The sequence below is a fragment of the Rattus rattus genome, chromosome 10, assembly GCF_011064425.1.
Source record: "Rattus rattus isolate New Zealand chromosome 10, Rrattus_CSIRO_v1, whole genome shotgun sequence".
Taxonomy (NCBI): domain Eukaryota; kingdom Metazoa; phylum Chordata; class Mammalia; order Rodentia; family Muridae; genus Rattus; species Rattus rattus.
In genome coordinates this window covers 28,394,876-28,416,235 of record NC_046163.1, presented here as the reverse complement: position 1 = coordinate 28,416,235, position 21,360 = coordinate 28,394,876, and the positions used below count along the sequence as shown (strand labels likewise).

Below are 21,360 nucleotides of genomic sequence, written 5' to 3'. Positions count from 1 at the left end.
ACCCTCATGGAGGGTTTGTGGGGATGGGATGGGGGTTTCCAGGGGGAAACTGGGAAGGGAGATAATATTTGAAATGTAGATAAAGAAAATATCTGATAAAGAAAAAAAGAAAAAGAAAAAAAAAGATTTTTAGGCTCCCAGTCCTCAAAAAGAACCTAGGAGCTGGCTTCCTGAAATTACTTTGTGTACTCTTTCCACTGTGTGTTCACTGTATATGTTTCCTTACTCCCAATAAAAGCCTTTCTTCAACTGCTGGTCCTGTTCGCTTTTGTTCACTGTGTTTATGTTTTCTCTTGAGAATTGGCTTCCCTGTTAATTCTTTAATCTTCATTCTGCCCCAAATAAACCAGACATGCTGGAACACATTTGTAATCTTAGCTCTCAGAAACTTCAGCTAAGAGTATCGAGAGTTTCAAAAGAAATCAAGAAAACAGTGAGCAAAAAATAATTGTAAAACTTAACAATAAGTAACAGCAAAAACAGCAATTAGTGTATATTGTTGGGCATGGAGAAATTGGGACCTTTGTTATTGCTAATCGGAGCACCAAATGTTGAATTATTGAAGAAAATAAATGGATTTTTAAAAATAATCACGTTATTACTTCATATTCAAATGTGTAGAACAAAAGACCTGTAATGCATTAATTATGAAGTATAGAAAAAATTACTTCAGTTCAAAGTTCTGGACATTCTAGGCCAAGATCAATATTAAACATGGTAGGGCCTCATATTAAGATGGCTTATTATCATTGGAGGATGCTTCTATGTAACTGAGCCAAGAAGGAGGGAGAGAAGGAAAGACTATTAATGACACAAGAGGATATATTTTATAATTTCATTTATATTAAGCCTTCTGAAATTTTATTATCTAAGTTGCAGAGATAGAATTTTGAACTGGAGTTCCAGGGGTTGGACATAGCTGAGGGTATTACTGGACACAGTGTCACAATTTGGGATGATGCAAAAGTTAAGGCCAGGAGCGGTTCTATGATACAGAACGAACTGAATATACTTATCATCCCTGCAGTTTTACATGATTAAATAAAACCTGTTTTCCTACTGACTGAGTTTATTCTTTCCTGATTCGTGGGTCTGCCTTAGCTACACATACTCTAGTCTTGATATTTTGTTAACAAATTTGTCTGCAGACTGCTAACAGTATAACCATAGAATAAAGTTAAAATTATTTACCAAATCTGTATTTTTTATTTTGTATTTTCAGATACTACCTTCCTCTTCATTTTCAACACATACATTAGAATTCACCTGTAAAATTCGTCAAAGAAATGTAACTCTACTTAAATTGATATAGTTGCCTGATTTATAAACAAATCTTAGAAAATAAAAACTTAACAAATTCTGCTCTCTTCGCATTCATGAGGTGAAATTTGAGTTGTATATATTTGGTATTACATAATGTTTTGTGTATTTGGATCTTTTTCATTTTTTCAACATCACTGATAGTTTTTACTATAGTGGCACTGTGCTACATTTACTTATATTTGCTACTGTATGTTTCATATTTAAGCTATTAATATTAAGTATAATTATTTTGTTTACATTCTATTTTATTTTATGGAAGGTATTATATTGCTCTTTTTTCTTAAAGATATGCAAAGATGGCTATTAATGTTAATTGAATTGGTGCACTCTAGCTTTCTATGTGAACAATTTATACACAAAAATGAAAACATTTTGCTTTAACTTTCCAATCTTCTTTTGTTAAAATTTCTGCTCTATACTATTTAGAAGTTGATATAAAAATAATGTTTGTGTTAAAGTAAACACTATGGGTGGTTTCTCATCTTAAACAAAAATGATTAATCTTTTACTGTTATATACCATGGTCTTAAATCCATTTGTTTTCTCCTTCAAGTGCTTCAGAATGTATGAAAGGAATCTAATATCAACCTCTTTCTTGCTATTAATTATTTATCCTTTGGAAAAATTTTGCTATGGTAAATTCCCATGCATGTTCAAGTCTTCTGAAGTGAAAGAAGCCAGTTATGGTGTCTAGGCATCATCACTATGAAGGACACAAACCAAAAATCTACATAGTTTCATTATGTATCACTTTGTTAACCTTAGAATGATATCTACTGGCTACTTTGTACATCATCCTTTAACTACAAAGAGAGTTTCTACCTCTTACTTGTAAATACTACCTCTAAATCTATGGTTATCAAAAGACCATCCAGTGTCCATGAATTCAACATTTTCAGAACAGCACTCTGACTAATTCTTTCCATACAGACCCAGTCTCCATCCAAAATACCAGTGGTTTTCTATGCCAATCCGTTCAAAGTCAGAGTGCTGGTAACAACACAACCTAAGCAGTGTTGGACCTTTATCCTCAGCAGCTGTGTCTTTGATATCCTGTCCTGCAGTTTCATCCTTGTACTCTGTTTCAGGATGTCCTCTCGCTGCATCTGAACACAGAGAGAACACTCCATTGATGGCTTGACAGCTTTCCTGCCCTTACCCACACTGGCATTTGCTCAGATGGAGATGGAGCCTAAGCTCTCAGTTCCCTCAGGTGTTTGCTCACATTCCCCTGCTGCATTGCACCTGCTTTATAACTTAGTATAAAGCAGCTTAACACAGAAGCCCTAATTTCACCACGGCTCACACTATCCATTCTTTGAAATATGTGATGTAGTCTTTAATATAAATGATCACATCTTAGAAAAGGGGATTTTACCAACTCCATTTCAAAAATTTACTAGATAGATGAGGATTTGGGAAGATCTTCTTAAATGGTAAATAAAACCAAAAGTAAAACTAAATATTAAATGCTTTAATTCTCCTAACCCTTGTTGCAATATTTAAGTAAACTTACATTTAGCCTTTATAAAAACACAAAAGCAGCCTAAAAGCAGCCCATTTGTCAGCAGAAAAACACTGTTACTTTACATATTAAAGGTCGAGATACATGCTACATAGTGATATTTTCATGACTTTAAAATTGTCACTTAGTAATCGATTTATTCATCTACCAAGGGATTTATTATAAATATAAGGGAAAAAAGATGAAGAAACAGGAAGGAAAGAGATGCTCATACTTCCTTGAGTGTTTTATGGTTGGATATTCTACATTCATAAAAAATTATGGGCATGTATGAAAAAATTTTCACATTTGCCTCTGACCAGAATTAATACTCTCTTTCTTCTACACAATTCAAACAAAGCATCCGGAAATGAAGTGAATAATTAGTATGAGAAATATACCTACTTCTGTGTTAGCCTTTCATAAACATAGACAAATTGTAGAATATGCTAAAACCTCCACAGATAGTCACTGAGTACGATTGAGAGTATTTAAAATTGAAAGACAAGAAAAATGTATCTTTTTTTACCTATCACTTACTTCACTATGTAAATAATAGTATCTCTTATGTAAGTGGTTATACAGACTTAGTAGTTTCATGTTAATATACTTCTTAAATGTTATCAACAGGACATTTTACTTAGATTCCAAATACCAACATTACATGTATGTTGTCAGTCTCATAAGGAAAATAATGGCAATAGATAATAAAAAATTGTATTTTAAAATTAATTCACCAGTTCACAATTCTAAAATATTTTATCTATTATATCATTATATTCCATAGAGAATAAACAATGATGTATTTCATAGATTTCTAGAACAAAGTATTTTTCTTAGCATGAATAAAAGAAACACAAGTTAGCACATGGACATAACATTTCATATGGGTAGCCATGCACAAATATACACATCAAAGAATATAATATCTACATGTCTGAGCATATATGCAGTATGTGGGTATATAAGTCTCTCCCTAAAATTTCAAAAAGTACAAAAAGATTTGCCTCAGTTCTGCTAATATGTTTGTCTAACTAACCTCTTGTTTTTGCTTTCATTTACCAGAATGCTTTAGAATTCTCCATTTTAGCCCCACCAATGCAATTAAATGCCCCTAATTAAAAAAGTGATAACAGTCTTTCCTTATAAGAAATGTATCTTTAAATTGCCTTCCTTTTGTTTTGTTTTAGTGTACATTTCCTTTTGTAGGGAAACCATGCCACAAAGAAGGCATCTTCAGCAGAGAGTGAGGCCATACATGAGTGGCCTGGATTTAAGATGTTCTAATCATTTGGTACATGTAATCCTTTCGAACAGTGAAAGTCTTCTCTTTTCTGACTTTCTCTATTCCACGTCAGCTGCAGCACCTGAAGCCAATCTTGAGACTCATTGGAGTTTTTCATTTTGTATAAGTACAATGTAGCATGTTAAAGTCAAGCAATTCGTTATGCCAGCATTCAGAAACAGGAAAAAAGGGGGGAGTCAGTGATTTGCTCTCATTTTTCTCTGTAAGAAAATAGGTGCTCCCTGTTCATTGAAGCTGCAGATGAATTGAGCCTCCCTAGAGACAAATGGGGACGTATATACCGGCCAAGGCTGCCCTTGCTCCTGGCTACTCATTCGAATAAAGCTATAGAGTTTTGCTAATTTCACAATGAGAATTTGAACATTAATTATTCATTATCTTTGATTTTCTTGAAGTACCTTTAACAAACAACATTCTTGTGACAGGCCAGTATTGACTGAATAGTTTATAAGCTCAGCATTATATGCAGCTACAACACAATAAAAATCAGTCTTATGATTATTATAGAGTGTGTAGTTATTTAATTGTTGTGAAAGAAACCAAAATGTATCAATAATTACATCTGTATAATTAATGGACAGGGCAATGACTTAAAGTAATCCTATGTGTCTATTGTACTTTGAGAAAAGGCAGATATGTGATACTTCAAATGAAAGCATGCTATTACTGTTTTTGCAAATAAAATATATATTTCATCATTATAAATCCTCTATAAGTCTTAAAGTAGAAGACTTTCTCGATCTCACTCTTTCCCCGGAAAGCACTGTTTTAGATTTTCACATGTACATCATCTATTTATTATCTATATTATTAAGTTCTGTTCCTTCATGTCATCTTTCAACATCTCTGAATTTTGATATCCTTTGAGTCTGACAAAAGAGAGTTACTCTTTATTCTACTTTGAAAAAATTTGTCATTGTAACCAAATCCTCACACCTAAATAAAATTTAGTTAAGCGTTAAGTTCCATTCATAGGCAATCCACACCACATGGAGGTAGAACACAATGGCCTAGATGCATGACAAACTTAAGAGCCTGCTTTGAAGAGCTGCTTGATTTACATCGTTGGGCGTTAGAGTCATCTTTAAACACACATACAGCAGTGAGAAATACCTAGAAGCCCGTGCATGGATATTTTTAGACATTGGACCGCTCAAATTAGTATCAGTCAAGCAACTGGCATGTGGCATATATACAGATGGATCACAGCAGCCTATCACCAGCTGAGAATGGCAGATACTTAAGCAAGCCTGACACTTGGGAGACAGATGGTGAAAAAGATGATTATAAATATCTTCTGGATTTTTAAAGCTTTCATAATACTGCCTATGTTGTCAGTGCAAGATGGGCTTATCTTTCTTGTCATTCTTCCTGTCTTCATAGGTATAATATACATACACATGCTGACAGCTAGTATTCCTGTGTTAATTTCCTGGTCACTCTTCAGGTTGGTTTAAAATCCATCTTGTTAGAAGACAATTATATTATTATTATTATACAAAGCTTATGACAATCTCAACATGGGTAGGATGTGTGACACTGGCAAACTGATATATTTTACACTGCCTCTACAAAGAGAGAAAGTAGGGTAATATATATATATATATATATATATATATATATATATATATATATGTGTGTGTGTGTGTGTGTGTGTGTGTGTGTGTGTGTGTGTGTATGCATGAATTTTGTATCAGGAAAAAATAAAAATCACAGTGAAATTCTGTCAGCACCAACCTGTTTATGTTTTCAATGTCTCAACGTGTTTATAAATTTTAAAAGGCTCCATATCTAGCAGATCACACAGATCATCTCTTCTAATCCTCCTTCCCTACAATCATCCCCTTATCCTAGTTCCCAGCTCCAGCAGGCATTCCCTAGAAAACCATCTGCCACAAAAAACCAGGGAAGCAAGTATACTAACACCAGATTACCAACTTTCCCTCCTCTCTTCCAAATCCAATATTAGGTAGCTACCCAGAGCTCTGTATCAAACCACCTGTTGTGATCTCACCTCCCTCCAGGTCCCATCTGCAGCAGACCACACAGTTCTCCATCATTCCTCACAACACATTCCAGCGTCCAACTGAAACAGGAAATCCTTGGGAACCTGGCAGCCAAGCTTGACTGAGAACCACGTTGGCCAGAAAATAGGTAGGTGAGTTTTGGATCTTATGTCTCCCACTTTCACCCAAATCCAATGTTCCCAGTCTCCTACTAGGATCTGTGGCAGATAACCTGTGCTGGGCTCTCTTCACTCTCTAACCCCATTCTCAGATGACTGAGAAGATTCTGGTGGAACATCCTGCTTTCTTAACCTTCTGTGTATCGCCTCTGCCCTGTCCCCACTTCTTGACTATGCTCATTGCTAAATATCAGCACGCAATACCTAGAAACATGTTCTAGTTGGAACCCTCAGTGTCCACACATAGCAGGATCCCAGAAGCACAAACATTCCGGAAATCTAGGGCACTTGAAAGGTCCCAATTTAAGAATAATAGAAATAGAGAAATGCTTTCTCAATGGAGATTGTAAAGACTCTAAGAGATTATGGATGCCAGCCTAGTCTACTATAGCCAGAAAAAACATTCCAATACACATGGAGAACAAAATACATATTAAATTAGATAAATATAAGACACACACACACACACACACACACACACACAACACAAATTTAGCTTTTCAGAATGCTCTAGAAAGAAAACTTCAACCTAAAGAACTTAAGCACACCTAGGAAATACTTAATTTAAAGTCAGCAGATCAAATAAAGAAACAAAAAAAAAAATCAAACAGAAAGCACCACAAGGACAAATAACAGGAGTCAACAACTCTGCTAGTTTCTGGTTCTCCATTACTCAAGCAATGTTTGGTATGGATTCCATCTCCTTGTGGAGTGGGCCTTAAGTCATATCAGATATTAGTTGGCTACTCCCACACACTTTGTGGCACCTTTGTCTTAGTTTATCTTGCAGATAGGACACAATAATAAATCCAATTATTTATGGTTTACTTGGTGGTTACATTTCTTTTGTGGTATTCAGAGTTAATTCCTATAACAAAGACACTATTGTGTTTTAAATTCATATGAAAAATCAGAAAGCGATAACTTCTGGTTTTGTGAACATGAGCATTTTATGTTTGTGTATGTTAAAAAGAATACTTTCACTAGTTAAAAAATGCTAGACACAATTTCTCATTTATCAGATGTCATGAGCTCTTACATTTAAACTTAGCTGCTCTATCAACCAAAACTTAATTGCGGAACCATAAAATTTATGAACTGATTATTCCATTCCTCATTAGAAGTTACCCCATTTAAAGTTTTATGAATCATTTTATAGTTTTATTGTTAAGTTACCATATATGTCCTGATAGAACCTAAATGTTTGCCTCAAAACCATTAAACACTAAATTTTCTATAACTTTTACACATGGCAACAGCATTGTCATTTAATATCCAGGAATTTTGTCTAAAATATACAAGAGCTTTATGGTAATATGTCTTTTAAAATGTACTGTTACTAATACCGTAACCAAACTTCATAATTAAATAATACACATTTGTTCAAAATGGTTGTAATTTGGTATCTGTGGTGTTATTCTTAACACATATTAGAGAAGTTCCTTTCTATGTCAATAGAGTCTCTTATTTATGAGTATAGAAATTGTGAACCAATAAAATTATTAAAACACACATAGTAGGCAATCTGTGGTCTTTTCATATGTTTAAGGGATTTAAACCATACACACCTATAAGTATTTCTGGTCATAGATATGATAAATGCTGATTATCTCTAAACTATATTAAAGTTTGTTTTCCATTCTCTCTGTCCTTTTTAAAATTTTTATCACCATGTATGTAACAAACTCTCTATCACAGTAGATGAAGATAGCAATGAAGTTATTTCACCAGCTTTCAAGGACCAGAGTCAAGGCTGTCTTGGCTGGACATGTATAGATTCAGACTCTTAAAAGATGTGGATTCATAGAAAGAACCAAAGATCTTCGAAGCCTCAATTCTTTCTGGCTACTTGTAGACTTAAGTTGCTTACACATGGGGCTTAAAACATGTCTGACATGAGTTGGGACGAGCTTCCCCAGAGGAGGAGATGTATGCAAAAGCAAGGAAGCACAGGGCTAAGACTTACTGTGTTTGTTCCAACTAATTTTATAAATAATAACAATATATTTGTTTCATTCTTTATATGAGAGCCTAGTCACTAAATCGATTAAATGTTTGTGAGAAAACACCTCCATATTTCAATATGTAGTCAGTGCTTTCCATTGTTAATTAATAGTGTGGGATACTCCTATGGGATTAATGAAGCAAAGGCCAGTTTGAGTCTGCTAGAATTTCCAGATATGCTTAGATATTGAGAGCTCTGACAATGACTTCATTAATCTGTGGATGGGCTTAAAATTATCAAATGATGAGGATACAGCAGGGGTAAAAAGTAGGGCCTAACGGGAGGAAGTGGGTCATCGGCGTCACGGTATTCGGGTTCATGAGTTGCACTGGGGATTTGATGTATTCCTCGTGTTTTTGTTTGTTTTGTTTCTACCATGAAGTGAGATGCTGTGTTTCTCTATGTCCTGCCTGCCATCATTAAGTGATATCCTGAATTTGTGAGCCTCCAATCTTTGTGCCATTAAGCTGATTCTGTCAGTTATTTCCTTATAACAGTGAGAAAAAATAATATAAATGTAAAATACTTTATTATATTTAATACATTTTCAAAATTCACATATCTGTCCTGTGTGCCATGGAATCAATACGCCATTCGAATCATGTGGTTTGACCATTCCAAAGATGTTCTTCTTTTTCATTGTATCAAACTTTTTTGGTATGAAGCCTATATATTGATAAGCTGTATTTCATTCAACTAAAGGACTCAACATATATTTACTTTTACATTCTGATGCATCATAAATATAGGAGAAAAATGAATCCTTGCATTATGCTTACAAGAAATAAGGGAGAATAAGTAAGTAATTCAGAAAAAAAATTAAACATTCAAAATCTGTTTACACTTTTTAACTTAGTAAGAATGACAACTTACATTTAAGCCTGTATGATGTTCACTGTGTTGGACATTTTAGTGTTTCTTTCATTCAAATGAGTTGCAAGCTCTTAATAAATTCCTGGCATAGTTAGCTTTAAATGACAACTTAATACTGCATAGGGTCATTTTAGAAGAAGGCCTTGACTGAGGTCAAATGGATCTGTGAGCATATCTGTCACCGACTATCTCCATTACCAATTTATGTAGGAAGGTTGTAGCAGGAAGCATCTTTCCCAGGGCAGGTGGTCCTATGATGTTTGAGAAGTATGGCTAAATCTGCTCCTGAATGAGTAAGCTAGTAGGTAGCATCCAAACATGCTTTCTACTTTGCTCACTGCTTGAGTTCCTTCTCTGAATTTCCGTTTTAGTTACTGTTCTAATTCTGCGAAAGTATATCATTGGCAAGGCTATTTTGAAAGAAAACATTTATCAGGTACTTGCTTACAGTTTCAGAAGGTTATTCCATGATCATCATGGCAGAGGCCATGGCAACAAGCAATGAGGGGACTTGAATTATAACTGAGACCATAAATAGAGAACTGTATGCAGGCCAGAGATAGAACATGAGCAAGCCTGAACCTGGATTGGGCTTTTGAAACGTCAAAGTCCATTCCCAGTTACAGACCTTATCCTAAAGGGCACACCTTTTAATCCTTCCTCAATAATCCACTAATTGAGAAAGAAATATTCAAGCACATTAGCTTATAGAAACCATTCTCATTTAAACCATCACACTTTTCTCAAAATAATGAACCTGGAAGTATAAGCCAAAACAAAACAGCAGCAGCAGCAGTAACAACAACACTAAATAAAAACAGAAACAAAAAAAAAACAAACAAACAACAATAAAAACCAAATAAAAAAAATCCAAACCAATTCCTTCCTGAAGGTGTGTTTGGTCAAAGTGTTTTGTCTACAGAATGATCCCCTAGATAAGATCATCACTTCAAGGGTTGATGAACCACACAAAGGAGAAATCTGGCTGAGTACTACCAGCTCTCCTTAATCTTCCTGGCTGTGCATGCATGGGACCACTGGCTATTTGCTCCTAGGGGTGTCCCTTCTCTGCACCATGGATTGCAAATCCATGCTGCAACCCAAGAAGACTTGTTCCTTATTGAAATGCCTTTTGTCAGGTAGTTCGTGTGAGCAAGCATCAAACTAACTAATGAATCATATGGTAAGTCTCATTTTAGCTTTTGGAGAAACATTGATACTATCTTTTGTAATGGTTGACGGTTACATTAGTTTGAATTTCCACCAATGGTATCCATGAATTCTCTTTTTCCTCAGATTTTAGAATACTCACTTTTTGGATTTTTCCACTGCCTGTTTTGTGTCTTTAATTGAAAAATATGAAGTCTGATTTTAATCTACATAGTGACATTCAATTTTTCAGTACCGGTTACTGTAAAGCTCATTCTTTTGCCTGATATGTGTGTTTTAATTAAGTACTATTTTAATACCATAAACCCTAAAATGATAAGAAACATACACACTGTATTTTGGATGAAAATGGAATATATAAGTAAACAGCTATCCCTAGTAACAAGATACAAACAATAAACAGAACAGAGAAAGCCATGTAAGTCTAGGAAGAGGAAAAATATTTCAAGGATGATGACCAGGGGAAAATAGGAATATTTTTTTCATGATATCTTATTGGGTTTAGCAGTGAGATTTTAGTCATTTCTGAATAAAAGCTCAGACATCAGCGTAAAACAAATGCAGAAAGCATATTGATGGGAAAATGATTGAGCCTTTTCTTATTTACTTGAATGTTCATTTCCCATCAGGGCTACATTCTTTGATCTTGGAAATACTTATTCATGTCTCATAAACCTGATCTTGAGACATTTACTAAGCAGCGTGTTCAAAGCTTACTTGCCAAGGATATAGCAGAATCAGGTATAAAACACAAATCTCACTTCAAAGGCTCTGTTGTTTCACTGTATCAACCTACTTTGGAAATTGAGTCTAGAAGTTTCTCTGTAAACATGCAAGCCGTAGAGTCAGGATTATGTACATAGTAAGATAATGCAATGGTTTGTTTGTTTGTTTCTTATTCATAGGGTTTGATGAAGGCTGGTATCATCCTTTAATATTTCAAATTATAATTTTATGATATTTTTTACTCAACCTCCATTTAGTTGTTCAACCAGCAACAATAAAGTGTGCTCACTCACCAACAGGAGGCAGGCCGAAGCAGCCCTGCTGAGCCTTCGACACTCTTAGTTCTGGACTGCTGTCAGAAGCTGCAGCTCATTCCAGCTTGAGGTCTTCCCCTTCAGCTAATCCTTCTAGAGAAAACTTGCACTTACCCTGATCTTATCATGCTGACAACCAAGATTAATTATGACAGGAACAAGCCTTGCATATTTTGGAAAGTGAATGAAGACCTCAGTCACTCCCAGTATTGTGTGGAATGTCAGAAAGAATAAGAAGTTACATGACAGCCCCTGACTGTGATTTTAATGTATGCAGACAATTTGGTAATCTAGACTCACCACTTAGGTAATGTAATGAGCACTAGAGTGGGAAAAAACAATAGAGAGAGAAAGAGAGCCATTATTATCTCCATTACTCATCTCAGGGAGCAAGAACCTTGGCAACAGCCCAAGAGCTGGTAACTGGACTAATTGTTTCTAAGGGCATTGGTGCTGGGATGATTGCCTGACACTTGATTGGTTGTGCTGACTCTTGTTTCTGTCCTTTATCATAAGAAGAAGAAGCAGCTTTTGAGTGAGAATGGCAGTGGCATTTTCAGGAAACTGTCCTTGCCACCCATCTAGTTTACCCAAGGGATTCCTAGACTCATGGAAAGTGAAGGAGAATCACAGATTTATTTAACAATACAGAGTCTGACAAGGCCAAAGGCTCTTATAAGGGTGTTACGCCAAAGTCCCAGGTTTGGGCCTAGCCTTAACACAATCACCACAATGACCATGTTGTTCACACAAAATTGTTGTTTCTCCAATCTAATATGTAATGTATAGATGAGAATAGCCCGCATTATTAGGGAAGCTTGACATTTCCCCAGAAGTTACTGCCCTGATGGTACCCACTATAGTGGAAAGAATAGTAGTTTCACACATCAGGTCATAGTTGGTGGCCCAGAGTTTCCAGGAGGTATGATAAAAATTAGTTAAAATCACAAAACTCAAAGCATGTTTGTGAGCTTAGAGTTCTGTTTATGTTGTGAGTCTTCACACACACATACACACACACACCCACACACATTTTTTGATGTGTCTGGATACTACTATATGGTGTGGACTAAATTAAACACAACAGCACAGAGAGAACAGAGTCATTTCTTAAGATGATGTTTAAGTTGCTCTAGACCATTAAAAAAAGTGTGTGTGTGCATGTGTGCATGTGCGTGTGTGTGTGTGTGTGTGTGTGTGTGTGTGTGTGTGTGTGTATCTGTGAGTATCTTTAAACTTTGGAGTTAAGAAGGTTAGTGGATATTTCTTGACATTTTATAAATTGAACAATTCTCTTCTGTCCAAATAACTAGTTCACATTTCACTAAAGGGGTCACATCATAAATTATATGCGAATGGCTAATTATGTATTTGTCTATCAAATAAATGTCCACAGGAAAATGCACATATGCAAATTTCTCATTGAGAAAGTTGTACCCAACCTATTTGACTCCTCAGGCTGATATTCCAAAGCCTTTACAATGCCTGAGATTATCTGGGTGAATATAAATCATGTTTTTATGTGGATAAGGAAAAATTACATCTGAAATATTGCTGAAATTAAAACAAAACAAAGTATTACCCAATTGCATTATTAAAAACCATTACTAGACAATTCCTGGCTTAACGAGGATGGCAGTTTTAAATTTTAGTAATTTTGAGTATGAGAGAATGAATGTGTAAGACCACGGAATCAAAGTCTTGGGAACCCTGTGTAGTGACATGTCTAATATGCAGCCACCAAACCCAGTCACTATTGCTGATGCAAAGAAGTTTTTGCTGACAGGAGCCTGATATGGATGTCTCCTGAGAGGCTCTGCCAGAACCTTACTGATAAAGATGAGAATGCTTGTAGCTAACCATCGGACTGAGCACAGGGACCCAAATGGAGGAGTTAGAGAAAGGACTGAAGGACGTGAAGGGTTTGCAACCCCCTAGGAAGAACAAAAATATCAAGCAACCAGACCCACCCAGAGCTCTCAGGGACTAAATCACCAATCAAAGAGTACACACGGGGGAACACATGACCGCATATATAGCAGAAGATGGCATTGTCTGGCATCAATAGGAGATGAAGCTCTTGGTCCTATGAAGGCTCCTTTCCCCAGTGCAGGGGAAATGCCAGTGTAGTGATACAGGAGTGGGTATGTGGGAGTGGGAGCATCTCCACAGAAGCAGGGTGAGGGAGAGAAAGGGGATGGGAGGAGGGAAAAGGGATAACATTTGAAATGTAAATACATAACTTATCCAATAAAAACAAACAAACAAACAAACAAACAAGAAAATATCATATTGGGTTCCCAGGGTAGAGGTAAATCACCTCTTTTATCCCCATTCAAGTGGTAGTCAATCCTAAACCTGTTAAGCTTTAGAAATGAGAAGAACTGAAATGCCTCTTGTCGTATAGTTGAGGAAAAGAATCACTATTTTGGGAAACAGGTATCAGTTAATTTTTGAAATATTTGCTTACCTGAACTAGAAGCCAGGGTGTAGATTCACAGCAATTGATTGTGTTCAGGCAAAGGATTTAATTTGATACTTGACCAATGACAACTAATATGATAATTTATAGGTCATATGTTCAGGATGATTTAGGAAAAATAACAATATGTTTACTTGGTTTTTGTTTTTGTCTTTTTCTATTTGATATTTAATGAATCCTCCAAAATTTGCAGTGTTTTGGTGCAACTTTAAGTGTAACTGAATAATGATCCAAAAATAATTAAATGCATGGATATTTAACAATTAATAAATGTTAGCATATCTTAAAGGGATTTAAAGATCTATTTGTATAAATGCTCATAATATATATTTCTCTTTTATATTTTCTTTTAAATTCAAGTTTTCTAATTTTACCTGGTTTTGGACTATTATATCAGTTTTTTTATTTTAATTTACTTTTTCTCTGTTTGTAGGTTTCTGTTTTTATTTTATTTTATCAGACCTCTCACTTTTCCCGTTTATTTCCTTATCTTTTTCCTTTTAATAGATGCATTTCAAATCACTCTATTTTGGGGGAACTAGAAGATGACTTAGTGGTTAAAAGTGATTGCTTCTTTTCTAGGGGGCGGAAGATTGGTTCCCAGTCTGCACACAGCAGCTCACAGATATTTATAATTACTACTGCCAAGGCATCCCATGTTCTCGCTCCTCCACTGGCATCAGGCACACGTATGATGCACAGATTTGCATGCAGGTAAAACTCTTAGGTAAAGAAAAAATATTTTAAAACTAAGGTTTTTGTTTCTCTCACAGTATTTGAAAATTCCATCCTTCACAAACCCTCAAACCTATAATCTAAGGGCTAATGGTGACCACAGGTTTGGTCCTTCACAGGGCACAGAAGGCCCAAATTTTCACCTGTATTTCTGAAAGCGAGGATGTTAGTGGTACAGACAACTAGAGCAACAACAGAAGCCTCGTGTAGAGTTCTAGTGAAACATCTACCTGCAGGATGTGAACTTCAATAATTTAAATTTACAAGGAAATGAGAAAGTAAACAACACCATTAATCATTAGGAAAACGCTAATAAAACCCATGAGATACTCCAATTACCATGCCTGGTACCAAAATAAAATAATAAAAACAAAAAAGTTAAAATTATAGTGGAACTTGACTTTAATTCCAGTACTCAGAGTCAGAAACAGATAGATTTCTGTGAGTTCCATGGTAGCCTGGTCCACAGAGTAAGTTCCGGGACAGCTAGGGCTACACAGTAAGACCTTATATAAAATACAATACAATACGGTAGAGTACAGTACAACACAATACAACACAATACAATCCACAAGGAAATAAACAACATCCAAAGCAGACAAAGGGTTATGTGACAGTGAGGCTAGTGAGAAAATAGAATTTAACATACTATTGTGATTTGAACGTGACTTTTCCCCACAGGCTCATATGGGTAAGTGCTGGTTTTAGAACTGTTGCTCTTGTTTGGAAGGAAGTGGAACCTTACTGGATGAAGTAACTGGGCACTTTAGGTTTTCTATCCATCTCACTTCCTGTCTGTTCTCGGCTTCTTCCAAGAGGTGGTGTGTGAAGAGCTGCTGTATGCTTGCTGCCATTTCTCTCCTTCAGTGATGGTCTCTATCCCTGTAAGGTACAGTAGATGCTTCCTCCTAAAGTCGCTTCCTGCCAGGTATTTGGTTACAACAATAAAAACAAGCAAGTTCACAAACTTTTTTATGTTTGGGGATATAAAATTGTACAGCTCTTATAATAAAAAATAATATGGAGATTATGTAAAAATAGAACTACCAAATGATCCAGTAATCAGTATGTAAGAAAACTCCTCGCACAGTTATTACATCACTATTTAAAGCAGCCAGTGTGTCAAGGGAACATAAGGGGGATAATGAATGAATGAATGAATGAATGAGTGAATGAATGTGGCTATAGATGACCAATAAAATATAACCATGACAAAAGGGAAATCTTGTTGCTTGAGGCCTCTTGTGATGACTAAATAAAAGGAGAAATGCTGCCCTTGTTATTTACCTGATCTGGTTCTGGGTAGTTAAACAACAACATAGAGAAGATGGTTAACAGTTAGGACGTTAAAGCTTGGATAAAATTATGAATATTAAGAACAAAAATAAAACAAACAAACAAACAAAAACCCTATAGTACCAATAGTCCATAATAAGAATAATTGTATATTTCAAAATAGCTAGTAGAATTTTGAGGGAACCCAACACAAAGAAACATAAATGCCTAGGGACCATAGAATCTATTAAAATCTGGTCATTATTATTCTACCTAGGTGGCATAAATAAGTACACTTTTTCTCTAAAAGTGTTAAATTTGATCATGTTATTAGATTGTGAGAGTCCTTTCACAATGCCGAGTAAATCTCAGTTTAAATTGAAATCAAACCATATGATTCTAAGGCACACAGAGAGAAATGCAGTGCTTATGCAACAGACTCTGAATATAAATGATCGATACTTCTCGTTTAGGTCAGTTAAACCCTTAATAAAGACTCAGTAGAAGTCAATGCGTGCTCTGGAAGGGATACAGCTGAGTACAATTGCTTCACAACACTCAGCAGAGATGGTATCACATGGAGCCCATTCTCCTGCTGAGACCTGATTAATGCAACACATAAGGAATATTTTTTTCACTTTTTCTCTTTCATCTATTCCTTTTACTGGTAATAGGTTTTTCCCCCCTCAGATAATATATACTGATTTCAGAGGAGTCTCATCATCATCATCATCATCATCATCATCATCATCATCATCATCATCATCACCACCATCATCATCACCACCACCACCACCACCATCATCATCATCATCATCATCACCATCATCATCATCATCACCATCGTCATCATCATCATCATCATCATCATCATCATCATCATCACATGGCCTCCTAAGCTGATCCACCCCTTTTTTCTTCCGAGAACAAACATGCTTCTCTTGGGTAATAATAAAATAAAGTAAAATATGATAAAAAAAACTACCACTTTAGAATTGGACAGAACAAACATAACACAACACAATACAACCCCCAAGGAAATAAACAAAAAAGAAAGTATAAGTATTATTCACACACATAGGAATCCCCAAAAACCACTGAATTGTATAAACACAAAGGACCTATAGAGTGAAAACAGAGAAATATATAAGTAAATTGATAACGGAACAGCCCTAACACAACACTAAAACAAACCTTCACGATGCCCTTCAGCTCATTTTCTGTTGGTTAGCTACTGCTGGGTATTCAGCCGATCCTTAAGAGTATCTTGTTTCCTCAGTAATGCTCGCTTGGAGAAAACTCAATTTTCAATTGCAAGCTGTATATCAATTGGAGATACCTTCTGGGATAGGGTTAGATCCGTGTGATATTTCTCCTTTGACCTTAGGATCCCATGTGGAAAAGGCACATGTAGGACCTGCGTGTGCTCCCTCAATCTCTGTGAGTTCATTCCTGCATAGACGGCCATCTGTTCTGGCTCTGAGACACTTTCTGCCTCCTTTTCTGAGATGTTCCCTGGGCCCTGAGGGGAGGAATTTGATGGAGACACCTCATTTAGGGCCGAGTGTTCCAAAGTCTGTGACTCTCTTCATAGTGTCTGACTGTGAGTCACTGTGTTTGTTCCCATCTGATGCAGGAAGAAGCTTCTCTGATGATTATATATATAATATATATATATATATATATACATATATATATACATATATATATAAATATATATATAGTTTGTATTTATATATAGTTTGTATTTATATATAGTTTGTATTTATATATAGTTTGTATTTATATATAGTTTGTATTTATATAGTTTGTATTTATATAGTTTATATTTATATATAGTTTGTATTTATAGATAGATAGATAGATAGATAGATAGATAGATAGATAGATAGATAGTATGTTGTGTTTAGTTCTACCCTAGGTCTCACGGCTATCCAGTCTTCCTTTCCTGGAAGAACAAGCCTTTTGGTCTTATCTTGATTTCTTGGACTATCTAGTGTCCGGTTCTTAGTCATCCAAACAGTGGAAGCTATGGGCTCTCTCTTGTGGAATAGGCCTTAAGAAAAATCAGACCCTGATGTGTTCTTCTCACAAGCTCCATACTGCCCTTGCACTAGCAAACATTGTATGGAGTATACTCATAGAGCAAAGGGTTGTGGCTGGGTTGGCACCTGATGTTTCTTCTTTGATAGCAAAGGGGTATTTTAAATGAGCTGACATAGTAGAAACAAGCAAACGAAGAAGTCTAATCGCTTATCTTTCCTTTTCTCCTAAATCCTTAGGTCTTCTCTCTTATTTTAAAAAATCCAAATGGAATCTCTTGCTCATGAGGTCAATAAAGAGATGGATGAATTTCTTAAAGTAATGAACACATTTGTGAACAATGGGGACAGTCCTGGATGAGGCATGCGGCAGCCAAAGTCTTGGGCATGCAGGGAAGAAGGAGGGACAGAAGGACAAAGGAAAGGCAGGAACTGCAAAAACATAGACTTCTTGGAGTGATCTCCATTTTTCTAAGAAAATTCTAGCAATGTTTTAAATTATTTTTCAGTATATCTCAAGCAAAATTGATTTCTCAAATGTGGAAACATGCTGAAATATGAGTCAAGCTGAGTGGAATTCAGCTAAAGGAATTTCAGTTAAGTGTCTGCTTACAACACAATGCACAGGATGATCTTGTTAGGGTGAAAAAATAATAAAGTGTATGCAAGTGGAATGTGGGAAAAAGAAAGCAAGAATAATATGCACAGTGATCTGCACAGAAGATTTTGTTTTAGGAAGAAGAGGGAACTACAGAGAACAGATAATATCTCTTTGCATATATTTTCTCAGCATTTGAATTTTGACTTTTATATTTGTATTAACTTTCTAGTCACTGAAATAAAACAACAAAAATGAAATCTGGCGAATAGTAAACATTTATTTAGGTGTCTGGGGAAGGGCTGCGAGCTTTGTGGGTTTTCACTGAGATTGCTGTTTTTGGAGCTAAGGAAGACTATAGTCCAGCTAAGCGGACTATCCTGAACATAGTGTCCAACATGGGTATTATGTCATTAAGTTTAACCTTTAAAACAAAACCACTTGGCCATTGTTACTATCTCCTTGTTACCAGTGAGAAACATGGCACATTGAGAGACTGAACAGCTTGCTTAAGTTCATATGGCCTGGGTGTCTCAGAACTGGGTATGGAACCTCATACTGCGTCTCTGCAGATCTTGACATGTAACAACTTCACTGCTACACCCTAAAGGGATTCATGAATATGTAATAGGTAGGAATAGATATAATATAAAAGGGAAGTTAATGGGTGGAGATTAATTTTAATTGGAAGGATCAATGTTAAAAGAGTAAATAAACACACTTTAAACTTTAATTAAATATACTAATTTAGTGTTTTTGGTGCTGCTTTAGATGTCCTAAAATAATATGAACTTTTATTAGATATATACACTTTCGTTTTTTGTCTTTTGAAGTAAAAATTAATTAATTAATTAACGAAATGTGTGTTTTATATTGCCCAGTAAATATATATATTTGAAAGGTTCTCTCACACACATTTGGAAAAGCATGTTAAAATCAATGCATTCAGACTTTGTCAGCTAATTCTCTTCTGTACCACTACTGTTTCCATACATCGATACATCCAGAAATAAGAGTGCATGAAATTCTCCCCCTCTACGTCTAGATGGCAGCAGAGGTACAATTTTAAACTTTATTAGACCACTATATTGACAAGCTGTTAATGAAAAATGCGTAACTTTAGAAATCTGATAATGAAGTTTTATAAAGTTTAATCTGGTGAGAGTTTTTTGTGCATATTGAATATTTTAGATAACAATTTCACACTATTTATGATATAGTATAATGTTTTCTTCAAGAAACTTCAATATAAACAATAACTTTATAAATTTAACATGCATTATGTATACCGATGCCCAAATTTCAATTTTCTCAGTTTCTACATTTGAAAACACTTTAAAATACTCCATGAAAGAAGTAGACAAGGTCTGAACTTCAGAGGTGAAGTTGAGTGAGAAAACATTTTGAGATCGTGTGAATTAAGAAATCCTAACATTAATTCTGCCTCTCTGATTCCTCTCAGCAACCTATAATTACTTTTAGGAGATTAAAACCATCAACTCTAGCAGATGAACACCTTTAAAAGTATTGTAAAATAGCTACTCACTAATTACTCATTGATTATACAATCTATTTAAGGCACTCTCGGATTTAGCATTAAAGGGATAGGAGAAAGAGACAATGCAGGATTACAATTGGCATATTCCAACCAGGAGATGTTGACTTTCTGATCTTGTCTTTCTAAGGTTAGAATGTTTTCTTCCCATCGGCTAGGCTGCTGTCTTCATATTCTGGCAGGAGCAGCTGAGAAGCTCGAAAGGATTCAAGGGAGAGAATGAGAGGAAAGATCATGCCCAAATGCAATCAAGGTATGCAGAAACACCCTCTGGGGAATCTTACTGGCTTTGACCAAAGGAGGACATGGAGGCATGATATTTGAGACATCGTGTTAGTAACTATCCTCTGGCTACATCCAGAACTTTTACTAAATTTGGTTTTTGAGTGGCCTCAATGTTAACCTAGAGGGGAATGCACAGGGCAGGAGAAATGTTGCATCAGGGTTTATCAGTCATTGGCAGAGTAGGAATAGAGAAAAGATATCTGGAGGGTCAAATGGAAAACAACCTGATGGACACAGGATAAAATTATGTGTTGGAGCTGCTGTGACAAATAGAATGGACAAAGGGTCTTTCTTCAGTGCATCTTTGTATAGCTACGTCTCTGTCCACATCCCAAACTTCTCCTATGGGAAAGCACAATGGATTATAGCTGATTGCATGATCTCATTTAAACACATTAATACTTCAAACCATAAAACATAACAACATGTATTTCCTGTAACAGAGAGAACTCCCTCCTCAAATAAATGTAGACAGTTGGGCATATTTCCTTCAAAGACTTTTGAATACAAAGTTTTACCTAAGGCTAATTATCAAATCTAATTGAGAAACCTCATCTCTTAATAGGTAAGAGTTGCTGAAGGTAAGGCTGCGTCTCTGCTCTCAATGTGTACTGGAAACTTCTATGTCTAAACCGTCCTAGGCAAAGAGTACTTAAGAACAGTGCAGATATAGTTATGTGAACGAAACCCCATGTAGCATAGGAAAGGGAGCAGGTAAAGTGATGTGTGTCTGCTGAGGTCATCATTAATACTGGGAATGAACAAAGAGAATTAGCCATCATTGTAAGAGAGACAAGTTGACTTCAAGACACTGCAGCACAAGATGATCTTAGCCTCTGTGCTATGTAAGTGTGACACAAATAACACACTCTCCACCTGGGACTGCACTTTAAAACTCAGGGTTTAGATTGTTTTTTAGGTTCCATTACTTGCCAACAAAGCAGACCCTTTGGACAGTATAGAAGCAGTATGGATTTAGTGT

The 21,360-nt window shown here is 35.7% G+C and overlaps 1 pseudogene; it reads left to right on the top strand.

The window, feature by feature from the left end:
* Nucleotides 1-21,360, top strand: part of LOC116911614 — an 87,537-nt pseudogene that overhangs the window by 25,184 nt on the left and 40,993 nt on the right.